General features: G+C 53.8%; 1 protein-coding gene across 3 annotated transcripts in view; it reads right to left on the bottom strand.

Moving 5' to 3' along the window:
- SLC25A42 (solute carrier family 25 member 42) overlaps positions 1-21,052 on the bottom strand; it is a 42,733-nt gene extending 21,681 nt beyond the window's left edge. Inside the window, exons 1-2 of one of the 3 annotated variants that reach the window (XM_018051475.1) lie at positions 21,008-21,052; positions 4,559-4,676 (exon numbers count right to left, since the gene is read on the bottom strand). The gene's annotated coding sequence lies outside the window, so the exon portion shown is untranslated. Of the gene's footprint in view, positions 1-4,558; positions 4,677-8,293; positions 8,748-21,007 lie in introns of those variants that run through there. The other 2 variants (XM_018051473.1, XM_018051474.1) reach the window with 2 other exon arrangements.

Genomic DNA, 21,641 nt, shown 5'->3' with positions numbered 1-21,641 from the left:
AGAGACCTTTGGTTTCGCATCAAACCCTACACAACTTTCTCAAAATGCAAGTTGCTCACAAACTCAAAGATGTATTTATATAAAATATCTGTGGCAGGGAGAGGGTGTGGAACATTAGATTCAGCCAGCTGGAAATGTTGGCTCCTAAAAAACGATCTTTCCAAAAAGACGGAAGAGAGCTCAGAGCTCTGGCCCCCAGTGTCCCCCCAGGGCCCTCAGCGGCACACACTCCCTGCGGCTGTGCCTCTCTCTCGGTTCCTTTGTTGGAATGTCTGACCTCCTGTGACACTGTGTCTGCTGCACGACCGCGGATCTCAAGGACCAGAGGGACGCACATTCCCACCCCTTGTGCTGGTGACACTGTCTCCCCGCGGGGCTCCGTGCTCAGCTCAGTCTCAGGTTCTGGACGCCGGTTCACAGGGAGACCGGTGCTCACCCTCAACGCTCCAGCCTCCTCGTGAGGTTCACGAACACCCCATGACCGGCGGGAGCTCTCGGGCCAGAGGTTATTTTGGCAGGCACTCTGCTGAGCTCACTGCCCTGTGGCTCTCCTTCCAGGAGAGAATGTGTGTTAGAGAGCACATTCCTCAGTGCAGAGGGGAAGCCGAGCAAACTCTAAAGGGAGGCGCCAGCTTGGTTTAGGTCCTGCAGGCAGACTAGGGCCCCATGAAGAACACTGTGCAGGCAGTGGGACTTAGGTGAGGGTGTTTTGTGGGGGAGGGGTGGGAGGGGATCTGAGATCCTCCTTAAAAACATCTTCAGCACAAGAATGAAACATTGTGTAACTATGCCTGATGACACGTTTACCTCGCTGTGGCGCTTATCTTGCAACGGACACAAATACTAAGTCATTATGCGGTAAACCTGAAACTAATACACAGTCAGCCCTCGATCCACAGCATCTTCATCTATGGATCCAACCAACTGAGGACTGAGAACAGGTTAAAATAGGAAGAAAGAAAAAACCAAACAAAACAGAAAGTTCCAAACAAGCAAAACTTGAATTTGCTGAGCACCGGGGCTTCCCAGGTGGCTCAGTGGTGAAGAGTCCACCTGCAGTGCAGGAGATGTGGGTTCCGCCCCTGGGCCGGGAAGACCCCCTGGAGGAGGAAACGGCAACCCACTCCAGCACTCCTGCCTGCAGAATCCCATGGACAGAGGAGTCCGGCCGGCTACAGTCCAAGGCAACTATTTCTATAACACACTGTGTTAGGCATCGTAAGCAACCTAGAGATGGTTTAGGGCCCCGCTGGCAGCTCCGCTGGTAAAGAATCTGCCTGCAGTGCGGGAGACCTGGCTTCGATCCCTGGGTTGGGAAGATCCCCTGGAGGAGGGCACGGCAACTCATTCCAGTATTCTTGCCTGGAGAATCCCATGGACAGAGGATCTGGTGGGCCACAGTCCATGAGGTCGCAAAGAGTCAGGCACGACCGAGGGACTAAGCACAGCACAGAGATGATTTAAAGTGGACTGGAGGACGTCACATGCAAATACACCATCTTATAATGAGGGCCTTGAGCACCCCCAGATTTTTATATCTGAGGGGGATTCTGGAACCAATCCCCTAAGGATAACAACGTGGGTGCTAAGTCGCTCCAGTCATGTCCGAGTCTTTGTGACCCCATGGACTGTAGCCCACCAGGCTCCTCTGTCCATGGGATTCTCCAGGCAAGAATGCTGGAGTGGGCTGCCGTTTCCTCCTCTAAGGGATCTTCTGAGCCAGGGATTGAACCTGCATCTCATGTCTCCTGCGTTGGCAGGCGGGTTCTTTATCACTAGCGCCACCTGGGAAGCCCAAGGATAACAACGGGTGACTATAATATGTCAATCATACCTCAATTAAAAAAATGCAAAAACCCACCCCCATGAACAGATATGAACTATTATACATAAAACAGATAAGCAACAGGGATCTACTGTACCGCTTTGGGAATTCTATTCAATAGCCTGTGATATCCTATGATGGAATATAATCAGGAAAAAATATATAACTGAATCACTACGCTGTACATCTGAAACTAACATGAGATTGTAAATCAGCTATACCTCAAAAAAAAAAAAAAGTTCTCAGTAAAACAGCAACAACAAAAAACAGAACAAAACCCAAAAATCTTCGGGTAAGAGAGACAGAACATATCCAGGAACAAGAGCCAGATCAGGCCTGACGGTAGGGCTCTGACCCATGACCTCTGCAACAGGCCACCAGGGAAGCAAACCATAACGGCTCCAGCCACTGGCCCAAAACAGCTGGAGTTTGGTGGCTGCAGCTTCCCTAATTTTTGTTTCTGCTTCCAACTTAGGACAATCAAAAAACAGTATGCCTCTCTGGCCACGCATGGAAGGCAACTGCTGTTGGCAGCCATCCCCTCACCCCACTTGCTTTTGCCAAGAGCCTCCAACAGTCACACCTGAACCTTCTCTTCTCCGCCATAAAGCTCTCTCCCCGCTGCTGTCTTTGAGTCTCTGCCAAATGCAGTGGTGGCAGCTGACCCCCGTCTCCAGCAAGCCTCTGCTGTTTTCACTGAAGTGGCCTTTATTTCCTTCCACAGGTAACTGCATGAAGAGAGGAGAAGAGACAGCTCTTCCTGATGGCAGAATTTCAACTAGTGAACATATAAGGAATGCTGGACACAGAAAATCACCAACAGACAACTGTTGGTGTTCACTACTGCTGCCGAAAACTGCGAATGGGACTTCCCTGGTGGCCTGGTGGTTAAGAACTCGCTTGCCAATGCAGGGGCACGGTTCAGTCCCTGCTCCTGGAAGGTTCCACGTGCTGCGGGGCAGCTGGGCCCATGTGCCCCAACTACTGAAGCCCCAACGCCCCAGAGCCTGTGCTCTTCAGCTAGAGAAGCCCCTGGGAGGAGAAGCCTGCACAGCACAAGAGTGGCCTCCCGCTGCTGCAACTAGAGGAAGCCCACACACAGCAAGGGAGGGAGACCCAGCGCAGCCAGAAACAGATAATTCATTAACGCAGAGAAATTTGACAAACAGAGCTACGGTGGACCCAAACTAAAGGGAGAGAGTGAAAATACAATGAGAAGCGGGGTATCTGTGCGGTCTTCAAGCATCTCTCCACAAGACACTTAATTTCTCTGGGCAGAGCAAGCTGGCAGACCCCCATTTTGACCAAGCGATCAAGGTCAGCCACGGAGGACAGGACACAGCAACAGCTCGCACGCTGGATATAACACAACGGGAAGGATACAACGTCAGTTCTGTGGGACTCCCGCCAAAGACGCACAACCCCGATCTGATCCCGAGGAAGCATCTGACAAGCCACACTGAGGCACACTCTGCTAACAGCTGAGCGGTTCTCAGCGCGAAGGTCACAGACAACAAGGGAAGGCTGCGGAACCATCACATCACAGATCGAAGGTGACTCAGGACACACGAGGACTAAATGCAACATCCGAGCCTGGACCAGGAAAAGAACCTGAGGGGGAAAGCTGGTAACGTGAGGTTCCGGTCTGGAGACAAGACCCTAGTGTCGCGTCGATGTTTAGTTTCTGGTTCAGATAACTGCATCGTGCGAGACGCTAACCACAGGAGCCGCTGCGTGAAAGGTATCAGGAACTCTCAGCTAGTTTTGTCATTTTTCTGTGAGTCTAAAGTTATTTCAAAATACACAGCTTAAAAAAAAAAAAGTTATGAGAAAACCAGGAGCTTCTGGGACTGCCAAAGTTTTCAGAGAAACACATCAGATGCCTGTGGCTAGAGGGGCTGGCACAGTAGCCTGGCTCCCCCCTGCCCCCTGGGTGCCTTTGAGCAGCATCTCCAAGTTCTGTGCTGGGGAAGGGTGCTCGCAGTCACTGCCCCACAGGAGGGATTAGTGTTGTCTGTCTTGAAGGGAGACCGTGTCCTTCCTGGCAGGCGCACCCAGGCCTGGTCTCTCCTCAGGCCAAGGCCTTCACCCTCCGCCTCTGGCTCTGCATGTGGGGGTGAGAATGGGGTGAAGGCTGATACTTGACACTACGGAACAATGGCAGCTGTTGTTCATTGAATCCCTCTGCCCCCGTGTTCTCTGTCCAGCCTTAACCAACGCCCATGGATGCTGCTTTACAGATGGGGAGGCCGAGGCAGCAGGCGTCCTTGCTGGAGACTGTCATGATGATAGTCGTCAGAGCTGATGACTGGGGCCATCACAGTTCCCGCTTTGCTGATGAGATGTGGGGCAGCTTGGCCAGACCGAGAGCAGAAGCAGCTCCAGCCTTGACACGGGACTCCAAAGCCACAGCTGAGTCCAGCTCCACAGAGCCCGGCTCCTCGGTGACCTCAATATCATTTCATCCTGAATGCTTCTTCCAGAGAAGCATGTGCCCCTTCAGAAAGATTTTGTTTAACCTGAAGGAACAGTACTGCAGGGGAGCCATGCAGAACCTGAAGCCAGAGGGCAGGGACCCCTGAGATCTGAGGGGGCTGGGTCACCGGAGGCCAAAATCAGCAAGTTCCTGAGATGTGAGCTTGGAAGAGGCAGCCAAGGGGCCAGCTGAGCAGTCGGTGGGGAGAGCAGGCAGCGATGGAGACCCTGGGTAACCAGTCCCTGGTGGGGACTCACCAAAGGCCGCAGGGTAGAAGGAAGGTGCTGGAGGGACGGAGGCCTGGTGTCTGGCAGCCTGAGAACTTTCACTCTTGAACTTGGAAGAAGGTGGCCCCAGTCTCTGGCTCCCTCAAGCCTGGAAAGAGCCAGTAGAAATAGTGTCTGGGGAAAGATGATACTCTGGACCTTGTGGGATTTAAAAAATCTAACATCTTGGGCCCGACCTGAGGTGATGAGGCGCAAGGGGAGACCGGATGAACGGAGCAGAGCCACCCCGCATAGGCGGGCTGGGCAGATGCCATGTGGGAAGATGCCGACGGGTCGTTCAACAGGGAAGGGCTAGAGCTGATTCCAGCCCCAGTTGCCCCTTCTGAACGGAGGGCCTCGTGTGGACCACTCCCTGCATGGAGGTGACAGGGGCAGTGGGCAGTGTCACATGGCAGTGCCTGATAAAAGAAAGAAGCAGGGGCCTCTTGAGACCCCCGAGTGTCACGGTCCACAGGTCTGAGAAGGGCGGCCCTGCAAAGCGAGCCGGGGCTGACCCGGGCGAGACCTTCACTGCCCTTGTGCTAACGTAGCTGTCAGCTGCGCTCCTGGCTTTCTTCGGTTTTGTGAGTTATTCCCCGAATCTCCCTTTTCTGCCCCTGTATCTCATCCATGAGCGTGAGGCCTTCCTCGTCCTGAAGGATAACTCCCCTCTCCCCTGAGTCTGGGCTTGTCTGAAGTGTTTTCTCACCATTAGCCTGGGTTGTGGGGTTCCAGGAGGTACACAGAGGTGGAGGGCCCTCTCCCAAACATTATACCAGGGGGCCCTGAGGGCACAGATTTACTCCAGGGGAGATGAACCTGGGCTTCTTGGTTAAAGTGGGGGTCTTTAACCCCCTGTCTAGTGATCCTTTTCCCCTTTCTAGACTTCTTCTTTGTGGAACCAGCGCAGCATGGGCAAGAGGTGGGGTGGAAAAGGGGAGTTAAGCAAGAGGTTGAGAGGGGAGGATATATACATACACAACTCAGGATTCTTCCAGAACAGTGGTCTCCCCACCTCCCTTATTTACTTGCATGCTAAATCGTTTCAGTTGTGTCCAGCTCTTTGTGACCCCACGACTCCTCTGTCCATGGGATTCTCCAGGCAATAATACTGGAGTGGGGTGCCATTTCCTTCTCTGGGGGATCTTTCCGAGCCAGGGATCGAACCCGAGTCACTTCTGTCTCCTACCCTGGCAGGTGGGTTCTTCACCACTAGCGCCACCAGGGAAGCCCATGTTTATTTGCTTATTCAGCCATTTATCCAGATCAGTGTGTGTACTGTGGGCTAAATCAGCGCTCTGTTCCTTATTTACCGCTTCACTCTTCCAGCACTTGCCGTGCGGACTGAGCTGCTTTCCATCCACTGGAGGTGGAGGGGCGGGTCTGGGGAGGGAGACCCTGAGGATGATAAAACAGTGGTCCAAAAGGTTCCAGCAGCTGCAGGAGTCAAAAGTGGGAGTGTGCCAGGAACAAACCTCAGTGTGCACCTATAGGCCTCAAACCTGACTGTGCACATGGATGTGGGTGAGAGGCAGGGCAGGGTGCCTACTTCTTCCTGAGGCCAGGCGCCGCTGCTCTCCAGACAACCCTCTGAAGGCTGCCAGCCACCCCCTGCCCCCAGCACCTGGGTAGTGGGAACTGAGGGGAATTCACTCCTTCGCTCTGGATAAGAGGACCTCAGACAGGGGGAGTGGTGCCACCAGGCAGGGCCAGGGTGGGAGGCTTGTGAGCAGGGAACAAATGGCCTGGAACCCTCTTGTCCTGACATTTGGGGTAATGGTCCCGGGAAAGGGAGCCCTAAGGACCACTCTGGTCCAGTATTTAAAGGGCTGTGGTAAGCTGAATGGTGGCCCCTAAAGACGTCTGTCCTAACTCCCTGGGACCTGTGGATGTCACCTTACATGGCAAAAGGAAGTCTGCAGGTGTGATCAAGTTAAGCAACTTGGGATAGAAAAACTGTCTTGGAGTATCAGGATGGCCCTAATGGCATCACAAGTCCTTAGGAGAGAAAGGTACGTCCCTGGTAGTCTAGGGGTTAAGACTTCATGCTCCCAATGCAGGAGGCCCGGGTTCAATCCCTGATTGAACCTGATCCCACATGCTGCAACTAGGGGCCTGCACACAGCCAAGAAAACCCTGGGTGCCACACCTGAGACCCGGTGCCACCAAGTAAACGGAGAAGAAGAGAGAGGGAGGCAGGAAGGCCAGAGAGGGAGAGGTGAGAACGGAGGCAGGCCTCAGAAAGATCTGAAGACGCGACCCTGCTTTCAGAAAGATCTGAAGACGCGACCCTGCTTTCAGAAAGATCTGAAGATGCGACCCTGCTTTCAGAAAGATCTGAAGATGTGACCCTGGCTTTCAGAAAGATCTGAAGATGCGACCCTGGCTTTGAAGGCGGCAGAAGGGACCACTGTCCGGAGCACACAGATGGCCTTCGGGAGCTGGAAAAGGCGAGGAAAACAGATTCTCTTCTGGGACCTCCAGCCCTGCAGACCCATTTTGGACATCTGATCCCCGGGACCGAAGGACCCTGCGCCTGCGTGGCTTTCCCTCCGTGTGTGCAGCAGTGTGTTACTGCGGCCATGAGAAACTGACAGTCTGCCACAAGGTGCTGGGCAGTGGCCCTGGGGACAGTGTGCAGTCACAGGAGAGCGACTCCAGGTCAGAGCCCACAACGGCCGGTGCTGCCCCAGGGAGGCTGGGCTTGCTCACAATGGCAGGTGCCCAGGGCCTGCTCGGGTCAGGCCCGGCTGGGCCCTGGGGGCATGGCACCAAACTGGCACGTGCCCTCACACAGAAGCAGGCAAGACAGTTCGGGGAGCTGCACCAGCACACCCTAGGAAGGAAGGGGACAGGGAGACGGGGACCCAGATTCAAGACTGGGTGGCCAAGCTGGCCTCCTGAGGCGGGTGACGGAGCTGACGCTGGAATACACAGGGTTGGGGTAGAGGGGTTGGCAGGAGCTGCATTCCAACAGTGAGACAGGGTGTGCAAAAGGCCTCCGGGCAGGAATGAACCAGCCAGAGAGAGGAGAGCCTGTTGATCTGTACGGGCAGCGGGGAAGCCGGGGACAGGCTAAGAAGGCCTAGAGAGGCTGCCCGTGGGGTCACTCAGGCAGGACAGGGTCCGACGGAGGGAAGCTGGAGGGGACCCAGGAACCCACCCACGTCCTCTCTGAGATCCCAGAGTGGTGGGCTTGTTCTCCAGGACGAGGCGGCCTGGGAGGGGCCAGTGTGAGGGAAGGGCGGCCAGCAGGGCAGGTGCCCTTGTTTCAGGGGCTCCACCCTCGGCAGATTCTTGCCCACCCCCGACCCTGAGCTTCCCAACTGAGAAGAGAGTGCCAAGGCTTCTGGTACTATCTCATGGTCCCATTACAGCACTGGGGAGGATATGAGGGCAAAACATACAATGGATCTAAGTTTAATTAAAAAATAAACCCAGTGGGGGACTTCCCTGCTCATCTAGTGGTTAAGAATCAGCTTTTCAATGCAAGGGACACAGGTTTGATGCCTGGTCTGGGAACTAAGAGTCCACATGCCGTGAGGCAACCAAGCCCATGCGCTGTAACTACTGAGCCCGCAGGCCGCAACTGAGACCCAATGCAGACAAATAAATAAATACTGAAAAAACCACAGTGGATTTGCACTGGAAATGACCTCGTGTCAGTCCTGTCTGGGGGTGCTGCCTCCTCTCCCGCTCCCCACCACCCTCTGCCTCTCCACTCACCCTGACCTCCGGGCTGGTTGCAACGGTCACTCCTGCGGTCCCTTCCAGGGTTGGTGCTCGGCCTCCCCTCTGCCACCTGTCAGGGAAGTATAACTGGGAAGGGAGAGTCCTGGGTCCAAAGCTGGTTCCGCCCCTCGCCCAGTGCACGCCCTTGGGCAGTGCCCTAATGCCTGGGGGCCTGGGCTCTCTGACCAGTGAGCTGGGCTTGGCCAAGCCTGGAGTGAGCGAGCCAGAACGCAGAGAACCATGTTCCCCTGACTTCATCCTACTGAGGTCTGCCCGAACTTGCCCGAAGGACCTGAAATCCTCATGTTCCAGAATGTGCAACAGGGCTGTCGCTGTGGAAATCAGTCTGGAGGCTCCCCAACTAATTGGACACAGAGTTACCATGTGACCCCAAGATTCTACTCCCACTCTGGAGAGCTGAAAACAGATGTTCAAGCAAATCCTTGCACACCGTGTTCAGAGCAGCACTAGTTGCAATCGCTAAATTATTATTACTCAGCCATTAAAAGGAAGGGATTCCTCTCGGGAAAAAAGAAAGAACAAAGCACTGACATGTGCTACAACATGGATGAACCCTGAAAACCTTATGTCAAGGGCAAGAGGGCAGACACGGAGGCCAGATGTTACGAGACTCCACATACATACACCCAGTGTCCACGGCACGCAGACGGCAGGCACGGAACGCAGAGCGGCAGCGGTCAGAGGCCGGGGGAAAGGGAACAGGCTTCCTCTGCAGGTGACAGCGAGGTTCTTTTGCAGCGGCAGCAGCACAGCACTGGGGCTGCTCTACACGCCCCTGAGCTGGTAGAAGGGGGGAATCCCCTACCGCTCCAGCGGCCAGGACTCAGACTCCGCCGCAGGAGGCACGGGCTCAACCCCTGGTCAGGGAGCTAAGAGCCTGCGTGCTGTGAAGAACGGCCAAAAGACCAAAAGCAAAAGGTGAAATGGTGAGTTTCAAGTTATGCGTTCTTTACACACACACACCCCCCCAGCTGGTCCTTCCCTGGTGGCACAGAGGATAAGAATCTGCCTGCCAATGCAACGGACACAGGTCCAGTTCCTGGCCCAGGAAGAGCCCACATGCTGCGGAGCAGACAAGCCTGCGCGACCAGAGCCTGTGCTCCGCACCAAGACGCCCCGGTGAGAAGACACTGCACCCGATAGGAGCCCCCACCCACCGCAACCAGAGAAAGCCTGTGCACAGCAAGGAAGACTCGGTGTAGCCAAAAATAAAGAGACAAAATTAAGAGCAGCGCACTAAACAGATCTGCCCTGGGAGGCCCTTCTCTGATCCATCAGAGAAGCGCTTCCAGCGCCCTTCCAGGGTGGTAGAAGCCTGGTCACACTCCAGGCCTCCCTCTCCTCACCAGCCCTCTTCTCCCTTCAGTTCAGTCGCTCAGTTGTGTCTGACTCTTTGTGACCCCACAGACCACAGCACGCCAGGCTTCTCTGTCCATCACCAACTCCAGGAGCTTGCTCAAACTCATGTCCATCGAGTTGATGATGACATCCAATCATCTCATCCTCTGTTGTCCCCTTCTCCTCTGGCCTTTAATCTTTTCCAGCATCAGGGTCTTTTCCAATGAGTCAGCTCTTTGCATCAGGTGGCCAAAGTATTGGAGCTTCAGCATCAGTCCTTCCAATGAATGTTTAAGATTCATTTCCTTTAGGATTGATTGGTTTGATCTCCCTGCAGTCCAAGGGACTCTCAAGAGTCTTCTCCAACACCACAGCTCAAAAGCATCAATTCTTCGGCGCTCATCTTTCTTTATCGTCCAACTCTCACATCCATACGTGACTACTGGAAAAACCATAGCTTTGACTAGATGGACCTTTGTCAGCAAAGTAATGTTTCTGCTTTTTAATATGCTGTCTAGGTTGGTCATAGCCTTTCTTCCAAGGAGCAAGTGTCTTTTAATTTCATGGCTGCAGTCACCATCTACAATGATTTTGGAGCCCCCCCCCTCCCATCACCAAAATAAAGTCTGTCACTGTTTCCATTGTTTCCCTATCTACTTGCCATGAAGTGTTCGGACCAGAAGCCATGATCTTAGTTTTTTGCATGTTGAGTTTCAAGCCAGCTTTTTCACTCTCCTCTTTCACTTTCATCAAGGGCCTCTCTGGTTCCTCTTTGCTTTCTGCCATAAGGGTGGTGCCATCTGCATATCTGAGGTTATTGGTATTTCTCCCGGCAATCCTGAGTCCAGCTTGTGTGTCACCCAGCCCTGCATTTTGCATGATGTACTCTGCATATAACTTAAACAAGCAGTGTGACAACATAAAGCCTTGACGTACTCCTTTCCCAATTTGGAAACAGGCGTTGTCCCATGTCCGGTCCTGGCTGTTGCTTCTTGACCTGCATACAGGTTTCTCCGGAGACAGGTAAGGTGGTATGGTATTCCCATCTCTTTCAGAATTTTCCACAGTTTTTTGTGATCCTCCCCTCCCCTACTAGGTTATTTTGAGTCGGATTAACTGGGTGGTTGCCATGTACATGCTCTGGGGAAGTGCCACCATGAAGAGGGTGGAGAACGGCAACCCACTCCAGTGTTCTTGCCTGGAGAATCCCGTGGACAGAGGAGCCTGGCGAGTTACAGCCCACAGGGTCACAAAGAGTCGGACACAACCAAAGAGACTCAGCATGGAGACAGGGGCTGGCGGGGAAGGGCGGTTAGAGTCTAATGGGGACAGAGTTTGAGTCTGGGAAGATGGGAAAGTTCTAGAGATGGATGGTGGTTACGGTTGCACAGCAGTGTGAAGGTACTTAATGCTACTGAACTGTACACTAAAAAATGTTAAGATGGTATATTTTATGTTGTGTGTGTATGAATGTGCAGTCGTGTCTGACTCTTTGTGACCCCATGGACTGTAGCCTGCAAGGCCCCTCTGGTCATGGAATTTTCCAGGTAAGAATACTAGAGTGGGTTGTTATTTCCTCCTCCAGCGGATCTTCCTGACCCAGGGATTGAACCAGCATCTCCTGCATTGGTGGGAGGATTACCACTGAGCCACCTGGGAAGCTGTATTTTTTGTTGAATGTGTCGTAACACAATTAAACAAGAAATTCAAGCACAGACAAAATGCATCTGTGACGTTAGGATCAGATGGGGTTACCTTTGGCGGGTAAGACAAGAAAGAGGTGTGGAGAGGCCAGCTGGGGGTCTTGAAATGCTCTGTATCTTGATCAGGTTTCACGTGTGAATGGACGTAGTAATTCCTGAGCTGTACATTTATGGGTTATTCACTCTACTGTGTGTAAATTACAGTGCAATAAAACACTTTAAAGCCATAAAACAAAGCAGAAACCTTCTTGGCCCCTCCCAGGCCAACTGAGTCTGAGCTTGAGAGTCATGCTCCTAAATCCCAGGGTGCTGTGATGGCATCTGGGGCGTGGGGCTGACGCGCACTGCTCACTACTGCTCACTCCCCTCCCCACCTGCAGAGAATATACCTCGGATGACTTTGACAATAACTGACAGTCTGGAGGAGATGCTTAAGCTCCTGGAAGGTGGGCCACACATGGCGTGGACGACCAGACCTCTCCTGGAGACTGCACCCTGGTAGCCACCTACTCTGCCCTCTATCTCCTTGGAGAAGGGGACACTGACCCTCCCCTTGACTCCAGGGTGACTTGGGTGACCCTGCTCAGGTCATGAGAGCTCACTCTCCTGGGTTTGGGGTGCTGGACCCAAAGCTGAGACTTTCGAGGGAGCCCCCTGTGCTAGATAAGTCCTTTTTCTCCAGGGAGGGGAAGTTAGGCCAAGGGCAGTCAACACAGAGCCAAGGTCAGGAGGGGGAGGCAGACACCAGCAGACTTGGGGTGTCCTGGGACCCAGAAGGCCGAAAGAATCTGGAAGGTACAGGAAGCACCTGGACTTTTTCTCCCGGGAGCCCACAAAGCCCCTTTTCAGTTCACCCAGTTTGGGATGGGGTTTTTTCCAAATAACAAGTGTTCATTGGGACTTCCCTGGTGGGTCCAGGGGCCAAGACTCCGTATTCCCAAAGCAGGGGGCCTAAATCAATCCCTGGTCAGGGAACTCGATCCCACATGCCACAACTAAGACCCAGCACAGCCAAATAAATACCTTTTAAAAAGCAAAAAACCCAAGTGGTTATCTCTTCACCCGCTATTTCTATACCACTCATTAAACAAAAATTAAAGTGAAGTGGGGATGGGGGCAAGGGATGCCATGCAGCACTACAACTTACTGAACAGCACTATCTACGAAACATGAACCGCAGACTTCCCTGTGGTCCAGTGGTTAAGAATACGCCCGCCAAAGCAGAGGACACAGGTTCGATCCCTGGTCTGGGAAGACTGCACATGCCTTGGGGCAACCAAACCCTTGAGCTGCAACTACTGAGCCCACAAGAGAAGCCCGTGCACCACACCCAGAAAGTAGCCCCTGGTGCTGCAGGTAGAGGAAGCCCACCTGCAGCAGTGACGACCTGTGCACCGCAACTATGGCCATCACGGCCAGAAGGAGGCCACTAAACGCGCAAACAAAGAGAAGAAACACGAGCCTGGGGCCACGGGGCCTCAGACGGCCCGTTCTACGGGCGCCACACTGCAGCCGCTCCATGTCCGAGGCTGTCCTTACACACACTCACTCACAGGCAGCTCCCTAAGCAGGGCCACCAGGTGTGCCAGCGTGCGGTAGGGTCACCCACAGCTGGGTGCCCCCCCGCGGAAGGACGAGGTGTTTACACAAACAGGAGGGCAGTTGCTCGGGAGATGGAGTCCCCAGCAGCCTTGGAACAGACCCCGTAATCTCTTGGTAAAGGGAAGCCTGTTAACATCCTATCTGCCTGTTGATAAAGGCTGTTAATGGGCCTAAGTGAGGGGAGGCATCTTACGTAATGGCCTTTGCCTGTTAACGCTGGCCCAGCTGGCTGCTGCCTGCTCCTTCTCCCTGCTGCACGTGCTCTCCGGTGCATGTACGGCAGACCAACTCCAGTCACTGCAACCCTGTGCTGCTGTCTCTACAGGTCAGACCCCCACGTCTTCAAAGACCCAGCACGTTCTATGCGCGATCACTGTCCTTGGTCCTGGCAGACAGTGCTGCCAACGCCTGTGGTCAATGGTGTGTGAAGTAACCTAAAACAAATGAGACGCTTAATGGTCTCCACGCTCCTCTGCTAAGAGGCTGCACTTGTGTGACATCTTTACCCCAAAGCCGTGTGTTCCTGACACACAGCTCAGCACGGGGCTACTCGGTTGCACCTACCCAATTATTTACAGGATGAGTGAATTGATTTTGCTTTGGCCGTGTTCTCCATCCTACTCGTTACGCCTGGCAAACTCCTCTGCATCCTTCAAAGCCCATCCTAAATATCCTGGTCTCACCTTCCCAAGCTTAGCTGCTCTGCCCTGGACTGAGCACTCCTTGGTTCTCTGCTGTGCTGGGAGGGGCTTTTTCCCACTCCCCTCCCCCACTAGCCTGGGGACCCTGGAAGGCAAGGGGTCTGGGTCACACTTGGTGGCAGTGCCTAGCAGAAAGCCAGACCTGTGGACCTGAAGATACTGTGAAGACAGTTTTTGCTGTCTTCCTGCCCTGCAGGCACCATGCCCCAGCAGCACGAACACGCCTCTTCTATCACCATCTGCCTTGTTCCCTAGGTGGGAGCACGCCCAGGCTCCTTGCCATGCTGAACTGGTGTTGTGGGAGGATGGAGTCTAGTGTGTGACCTTGGACGTGTTACTAAACCTCCTTGGCCTCATTTTCCTCCTCTGTCACTATCTTCTGAGGCTGGGGTTGCCCAAGCAGGTCTCTGGGGTGTTGTGCTCCCTAATGAGGAGTCAGACCGGGGCTAAGGTCATCTGGTTCTACTGAGCAGGCCTCCCCAGCTGCCATGCCTCACCACGTACCCACACACTTCCATGCTGGGGCCTCCCAGAGGGCTGAGCACCAGTCTGTGGCATCCAGACTGGAACTCTGTCTCCTGCAGGTTCATCTCCTCAAAGTGTTAAAATCTAGAGAGTGGCGCCCCACTGCCCATTAAATGACGGCAGTTTAGGAAGCTCCTGCTCTCCACCAAGTCCTCGGCCCTAGCCACGCTACCACCACGGCTGCTCACAGTCAGCAGGGCAACCTCCGCCTCAGACATTCAGGGCAGGTCAACATTTGGCTCTGACCAATCAAAGAGGCACCCTGGGGGACTTCCCTGGTGGTCCAGAGGTTAAGACTCTAAGCTTCCACTCTTCCACTCCAGGGGGCAAGGGTTCATTCCCTGGTTGGGAAACTAAGATCCCACATGCCATGTGGCAGGGCCAAAAAATTGGGGCTCATAGGCCCCAAACTGTCTGTTCTTCAAAGTCTGGCTCTTAGGCACCTCATCACTAATGGAAGGCTAGACCAGTCACTGGCTAAGGTGTGACCAGCAAGGCTATAAGCCGTATATATTCTCCACCCCATCCCCTCCCTTCGCATGGTTGCAGAGACCTGCCCAAAGTAGGGGAGGGGAGGGCAGCGTTTCAACTAAACCCCCAGGAGCTCCTGTCCCAGAATCTCTGGGGACATTCGTGCAGGGCTCTCACCCCAAGACATAAATCAGAGTCACTGAGTGTGACCTAGGAATCAGCTCTTTAGACAGGGTGAGGGTGAGATTAGCTGTGTTGACACTGTAGAGCGGGCAGGTCGTGGGTCAGTGTGGCTAATTAATACCTAATGAAATGTACATATTGACTTTCTCAACTCGTACCACGGCAAAGGTGTACCACTTGGAGACAGAGCAAAGGCTCTGACATCCGTTTGGAGCTCTGTCCTGGCACATTTCCATCTTGGCAGTCTCGAAACCACTCACAAGGCAGGTCTTCCATTCTGCTCCTCATCTCACAGTCGGGGAGGTACAGGTGGTCAGAGGGTCTGCTGATCCGGCCCGTCCACAGTGGCCTGGCCTCAGTGCAAGACCCTCGCCTGTGTCTCTCATCACGGACCAGGTCCTTCAACCCAATCCCCTCTCAGGACCCTTGTGTGTTCCCGGGCCCAGCCTTCTCTTGGGTCCTGCCATATTCAGGCTTGCTTGTTTCCTCTGCTCCTAACGCTCTGTCACCTCGCTAACTCCTTGCTGGCTTTCAGGTCCCTGGGAGCCCCTGAATTAGCACCCCAGCCTCTGCACAGGACCCATCAAATGCAGTGCCCCAGTTCCTTGGGGGTGTGTCTGAGCCGCACCCATGGCCCATACCCTTCTGAGCGGGTGATTCTGCCTCCCCCACACCTGTCCCTGACCCTGGCACACAGACATTTACCGATTACAGAAAAGCGGTGCTGTCAGGCTTCAGGTCTGCCCCCCCCCTGGAAGCTGTGCTGGTGGTGGCGTTCCAGGACACTGGATAAGTATCTGATTCTAACAGTGGCAGGAAGCACAGTGCTGTGCGCGACTTGTTTGGAGGAGGACAGGACCTGGATTCAGGGCAACCTAGGTCTGCCTTAGCTTTCCCACAGTTTTCCTGTGTATCTCTGGACCAAGGTCCCCGGACACCTTGGTCACCCTTCTGTAAAACTGGGATGATCCAGACCAAACTCCGTAGGTATGCACGTGCCAAGGAGTGGCAAAGAGCAAAATGAAGACATCCGTTCACGTGTCTGGGTCCTTGCTAGCACCGAGCAGGTGCTCCCATCTTCCGGCAGGCGAGTGAGGGAGCCGCGGGCACTGTGCACACGGGCCACCTGGAGGGCCTGAGAAGCGTGTTCCGACCCTGCCGGCCCTGTCTTGTCCAAAACAGCAGAGGCTGCCGGACGAGCACCTCCTTCAATAATGTCAGGCGGGAATGCTGGCTCTGCAGCTGTAGGGGTTAAATGAGGTCTCCCGAAGTTCACGTCTACCCAGGACCTCAGGAAGTAACCTCACTTAGAATAGGGTATTTCAGGTGTAATTAGCTAAGGGTATCAAGATGAGTCATCTTGGATTTGGTGGACCCTAAATCCAACGATGGGTGTCCTTAAAGGAGGACACACATACGGGGAAGAAGGTCACGTGAAGACAGGCAAAGGGACCCCCCTGGCGGTCCAGGGGCTAAGACTCTGCACTCCCAAGGTGCGGGGCCCGGGCTCAGTCTCCCGCTGGGGAACTAGATCCCACGTGCCGAAACTAAAAGACTCCCTCACGCCCCAGCTAAAGATTCTGCGTGCCATCACGAAGACCAGAGATCCTGCATGCCGCAAGCAGGACCCGGCACAGCCAAATAAATAAATATTAATTTTTTCATTAAAAAATAAACCTTCAGAAGACAGAGATGGAGATTCGGGTGCTAGAGCTGCAAGTTGAGGAACTCAAGGACTGCTGGCAGCCGTCAGAGGCAAGGAAAGGGTCTCCCTCAGGGTCCAGGTAGGATACAACCCTGCTGGCTTAGTCAGTTCTGGCTGCTGTGATACAACACCGCAGGCTGGGTGGCTTGTAAACAGAAATGGATTTCTTGCAGTTCTAGAGGCTGAGAAGTCTAAGGTCAGGGTGCCAGCAGATTTGGTGTGTGTTCAGATTCTCTTTCTGGTTCACAGAAGTCTACCTCTCTGCATCCTCACAGAGCAGACAGGGCAGGAGAGTTCTCTAGGGCCTCTTTTAGAAGGCCATTAATCCCACTTGTGGGGGCTCCACTCTCATAACAGAATCATCCCCCTAAGGCCCACCTCCTAATACTGTCACATGGGGGATTAAGTTTCAGCATGAATTTTAGGAGAGACACAAACATTCAGTCCACAGCACCTGCCAACCCCCTGATTCTGGACTTCTGAACTCCACAAGGGTGACGGAATAAACTCCCGTCGTCTCATGCTGTCCAGTCTGGGGTTATCTATTGTGGCAGTTCCAGGAAACTAATACAGCAGGACTCTGAGCCTCCCAAGTGCATACTGTACGTTGGCTAGCGACCTGCCCATGGCCCTGAGTTCACTGCACCTCTCTGTATCCCATAGGTTGCCCTGATGGCCAGGCTTCAACAGAAAACCTGGCTTCTCCTGATCGCTGCTGAGACCCTGTAACCTAAGCTCTCAGCTGCAGCAAAAGGTATTCAGTGAAGAAAACAAACGTTGACAAGCATATTTTAAAAATAGCACAGGGACCAGGGAGGGGCCACTGGGGCAACATTCTACTTTTTAAACTGGGTGTTGGTTTCCTTATTCTTTCTACCTTCTTTCTTTTCATGTGCACATTATGTACTATTATTACTAAGAAGTAGTTCACATTTAAAATAAAAAAATACAATGCATTTTTTAAAAGAGCTGGCTTGCAAAACCCAAACAAGCTAATAGCTCCGATCAACTCAATATTCCTCTAATGTCTAAGGGCCAAAAAAGAAGACTAAAATACGGGATGACAAATGTGAAAAGGCCTGCCCTTGGTCTGATGACGCCCTCCACCTGGCACCAATAGTGGGAAATCACTGACAATGCAAGAAAGTCTCAAGACAACTTCCCAGATAGATTTAACATCTGTGACTTGAGTCAGCCTCATTTGACACCTTCATTCTTTTGCTGGATCCAAGTGTTAAAAAAAAAAAAAAAAAAGAAAGAAAGAAAGCAACAGCCAATATCTACGACCTCCCATCCTGGGACTCCAGACAGTGCCTGCATCCTTCTCCAGAAAGGACCGCCTCTCCCACCGCCAACCACCGTAGTTTCCTTCAGAGCCCTGCAGAGGAGGGACTCAAATATTTTTTTGGACTGAACTTTAGACTCTTGACGAGAAACAAATCTAATGTTTAATCACCACCCACTACGGGCAGGAACACCTCAGAGAGGGACGGATAGAAAGATTGGAGAGACCAGAGCTTGACAGTAACGACCCTGGCCGCCAGGGGAGGAAATGGGCATTCCAGCTCCACAGCTGAGAATACTGATGACCGCACGGCCTCCACGGAGGAGCATTAACCATTTAGGTGTACGTGTCCTGTGGCCTGGCCACCCTTAGGAGATTGCTGCAGTTGGATGTTAAACTCCATGAAGACAGAGAGGGTTTGAAGTGTCTGTGCTTGGCTGGAGTCCCACACACTTTTACTACCTATTTGCTCATGCAAGACTCAATCTATTCACTGCAGCTTGGTTTGTAAAAGCAAAATGCGGGACTTCCTTGGTGGTTCAGTGACTTAAGATTCCGTGCTCCCAATGCAGGGGGCCTGGGTTCGACCTCTGGTCAGGGAAATAGATCCCACATGCCGCAACTAACACAGCACACAGCTGCAACCAAGACCGGGTGCAAAAATAAAAAAAAAATAAATATTTCATAAAAAAGCAACATATGAGAGACAACTTAAACAGCCATCAGTAAGGAACTGGTTATAAAGCCACCCACCCTTTTGATACAATTTGATACAAATTTACCAGCGGTTTAAAAGGGGCCCTTAGACCACCTCTAGAAGGGAACATCGGAGAAGGGGATGGCACCCCACTCCAGTACTCTTGCCTAGAAAATCCCATGGATGGAGGAGTCCGGTGGGCTGCAGTCCACGGGGTCGCAAAGGGTCGGACACGACTGAGCGACTTCCCTTTCACTTTTCACTTTCATACATTGGAGAAGGAAATGGCAACCCACTCTGGTGTTCTTGCCGGGAGAATCCCAGGGACGGGGGAGCCTGGTGGGCTGCCGTCGATGGGGTCGCACAGAGTCGGACACGACTGAAGCCACTTAGCAGCAGCAGCAGAAGGAAACATTGTTATATAGGAGAAACTATTAACAATGATGCCCTCCAGACAGGGATAGGGTACAGGAATGGGGAGTCCGGCCTGGTTTTTACTCTTGCTTCCTTTCGTACTGCTTGATTTTATTTTTTCCATGTATATCAATTACCTTGTCAGTTTATTCATATCTTTGCTTATGTGTATATATATATAAAATACATGCATGTACATACATATAAAATATGTACATGTGTATAACCAAATACATACAACATCTACAGATACACACACACACATTTTAAATGACTGTTCGAATTTGGACAGAAAACCCCACTGGCTTTAGAACAAGACCCTTCAGACCATTCCAGCACCATCTTTCCAGGGAGAGACGGGGGCGAGGGGTGGGTAGGTGTTAAGCAGTACTGTGCAAGCCTTACAGGAAACGGCACGTTATTGCTTTTTTAACAATAAAGCCACCAGCCTCCTTCCACACTGCACACTTGCAAATCACACTCCAGGGAACTTAAAAAGTTCCAGAAAAATCTTTATCCCCAGCACCAAGCCAGGCTACAGTTTTGCAGTTTATCTCTAAGCAGCTGAAACATTAGCCTTCTCACTCTGAAGAGTGTTTCCTTACTCTCTTGCTTTATCAGCATCAAGGGCCCAAGGAGCTCTTCCGGGTCAGCAAGAAGACTCAGTCTGTAAGAGCTGGAGCCAGAGTCCCAAAGTCTGGCAAGCCCCGCCACCAGCCAACACTGTGAGCTGGGCTGGAGGCACCCTAGGTGTTAAAGCCCAGCTGCAACAGTGCCCCGCCCCCCGCAGCTCCTGGACTCTGAGACACGTGCTCAGAAAGCAACCAGGGGCCGCCCCTTCCAGCTCAGCCTTTCCAGACCCAGCCAAAGTCATGACTCCTGAGGAACAGCTGCAGGGAGGGTGGGGGTCCCCTCCCTACCAATCCCTCAGAAATAAACAGAACAGATGGGCAAAAGTGGGGGAGGTCCACAGAGAAGGGTCAGCAGCAATGCTCAGTGCTTGGGAAGAGGTGGGCAATGCCACTCCGGTTCAAACCGCTTTAGATTCCTTGCTGGTAAAATGGAGATAATTCCAGTTTGTCTGGCTGATAGGATTATGCTAAGCCCAGAAATCACTTAACAGAACATCATAAATGAAAAGCTAACATCTGGGTGGGCTTTTTCTCAGGGGGGTGGTGGTGGAAGAGGCCATGATCCTGAGATAGCCAGGCTTGAGTGAATCTTGGAAAACCTGGATTATAGAGTGGGCACAAACTTAGGCGCATGTGGAAGAAAGTACAGGTGGGTACAGACTGGGGGGGGCGGTGTTCAAGTCACAAGGGGATGCCAAGGGCACCAGACAGGTGTGTACATGTGCAGGTGGAAGCACCTGAGGGCGCTGACCCAGATGACTGAAGATGGGGGCAGTGAGGGGGTCACAGACGTGGGTGTGAAAAAGCCAGTGAGGGAACAGGAACAAATCCAGACGTGAGTGGGGAACGGCGAGTTTGCGGTCACAGGCTCAGGCGTCGGTGTGGGGGTGCAGGCCCAGGTGTGGTGGCGCCGAGAGGAGAGGAACGGCCTACGGTGTAGGGAGCATCGTCAGGGAAGGTCTCAGACGATGTGCGAGGAGGAGGTGCTCGTGAGTTGGGGGCGCGGTGTCAGGTGGGTGAAGGGGAAGGAATATAAGGGGGTCAGAGAGACAGGGGCGCGTAGCGGTGCAGAGTCAACTGCGCGAGGCACTGGAGGCACGGCCCCGGGGGCGGGGGATGTCAGCGAGGTGGACAGACTCAGGTGTCTGACGGCAGATGCCAACGAGAAGGGCTGCGCTGTCAGGTACGTGTGGGCTGTCGGCGAGGGCCTCACATTCGGCTGTGGGGATCCCAAGGGGGCAGCAGGTGCGGGGTGTGGGGGTCGGGGGGTGGGCTTTAACCTCTCCTCGTCCCCGCGATGCTGCTGTCACGCCCCGCCTCGTCCGCCCCCGCCCCGGGCCCATGACAGGACTGCGCCTCGCCCTAGGTCGGCCCGACAGGCGCAGGCTCCCTCGACGCCTGCGCTGCCCCGCGCCCCCCGCGCCCCCTCACCGGCTGGGACGTGTCGCCACCGCCGCTGCCGCCGCCGCCGCCGCCACCTCCAGCCCGCCACAGCCCCGCCCCGCGCACCCTCCGCGCGCGCCGCGGGAGGGGTCCAAACCGTACTCCGATTGGCTGCGTGCTGGCCAACCATCCCTGGAGGCAGCGGTTATTGGTGGACATGAAGCGGACGAGCAGCCCCTGAAGCCAATCACTGAGGGGAGGAGGCGGGACTATTGGGAGAGACTATGGGGGCCCCCGGGTGGTCCAGCTGGGCGCGAGGTGCTAGGAGGCGAGGGCGCGGAGGCGGGCGAAGATTGGAGCCGCGGAGGAAGACGGGCAGCCCTGATGGCCAATGGCTGGGGGCCAAGGGCGGGGCTCCGAAAAAACTTGCGCGACTGGTGCTAGAGGAACTGAGGGCGTAGCCCGGAGGGTGACGGAGATTGGCTAAGAAGCAAAGACTGGCAAGGCCGGCGACCAAACGTAGAGGTCGTCGGCCGTGCGCCCGGACAAGCCTTGGAGCAAAGTGCAGAATTTGGCTCTGAACGCGGTGGCCGGCGGTGGCCTCGAGAGTCCCACGCAGGGTCTCCTGAGGCTGTGGCGAAGTCAGACCCTCTGGCCACCCAGTGTAGAAGCAAGACCTCCT

This window comes from Capra hircus, chromosome 7, assembly GCF_001704415.2.
Source record: "Capra hircus breed San Clemente chromosome 7, ASM170441v1, whole genome shotgun sequence".
NCBI lineage: Eukaryota > Metazoa > Chordata > Mammalia > Artiodactyla > Bovidae > Capra > Capra hircus.
Note: the sequence above shows the minus strand (reverse complement) of the source record. Positions and strands in the feature narration are given on the sequence as shown.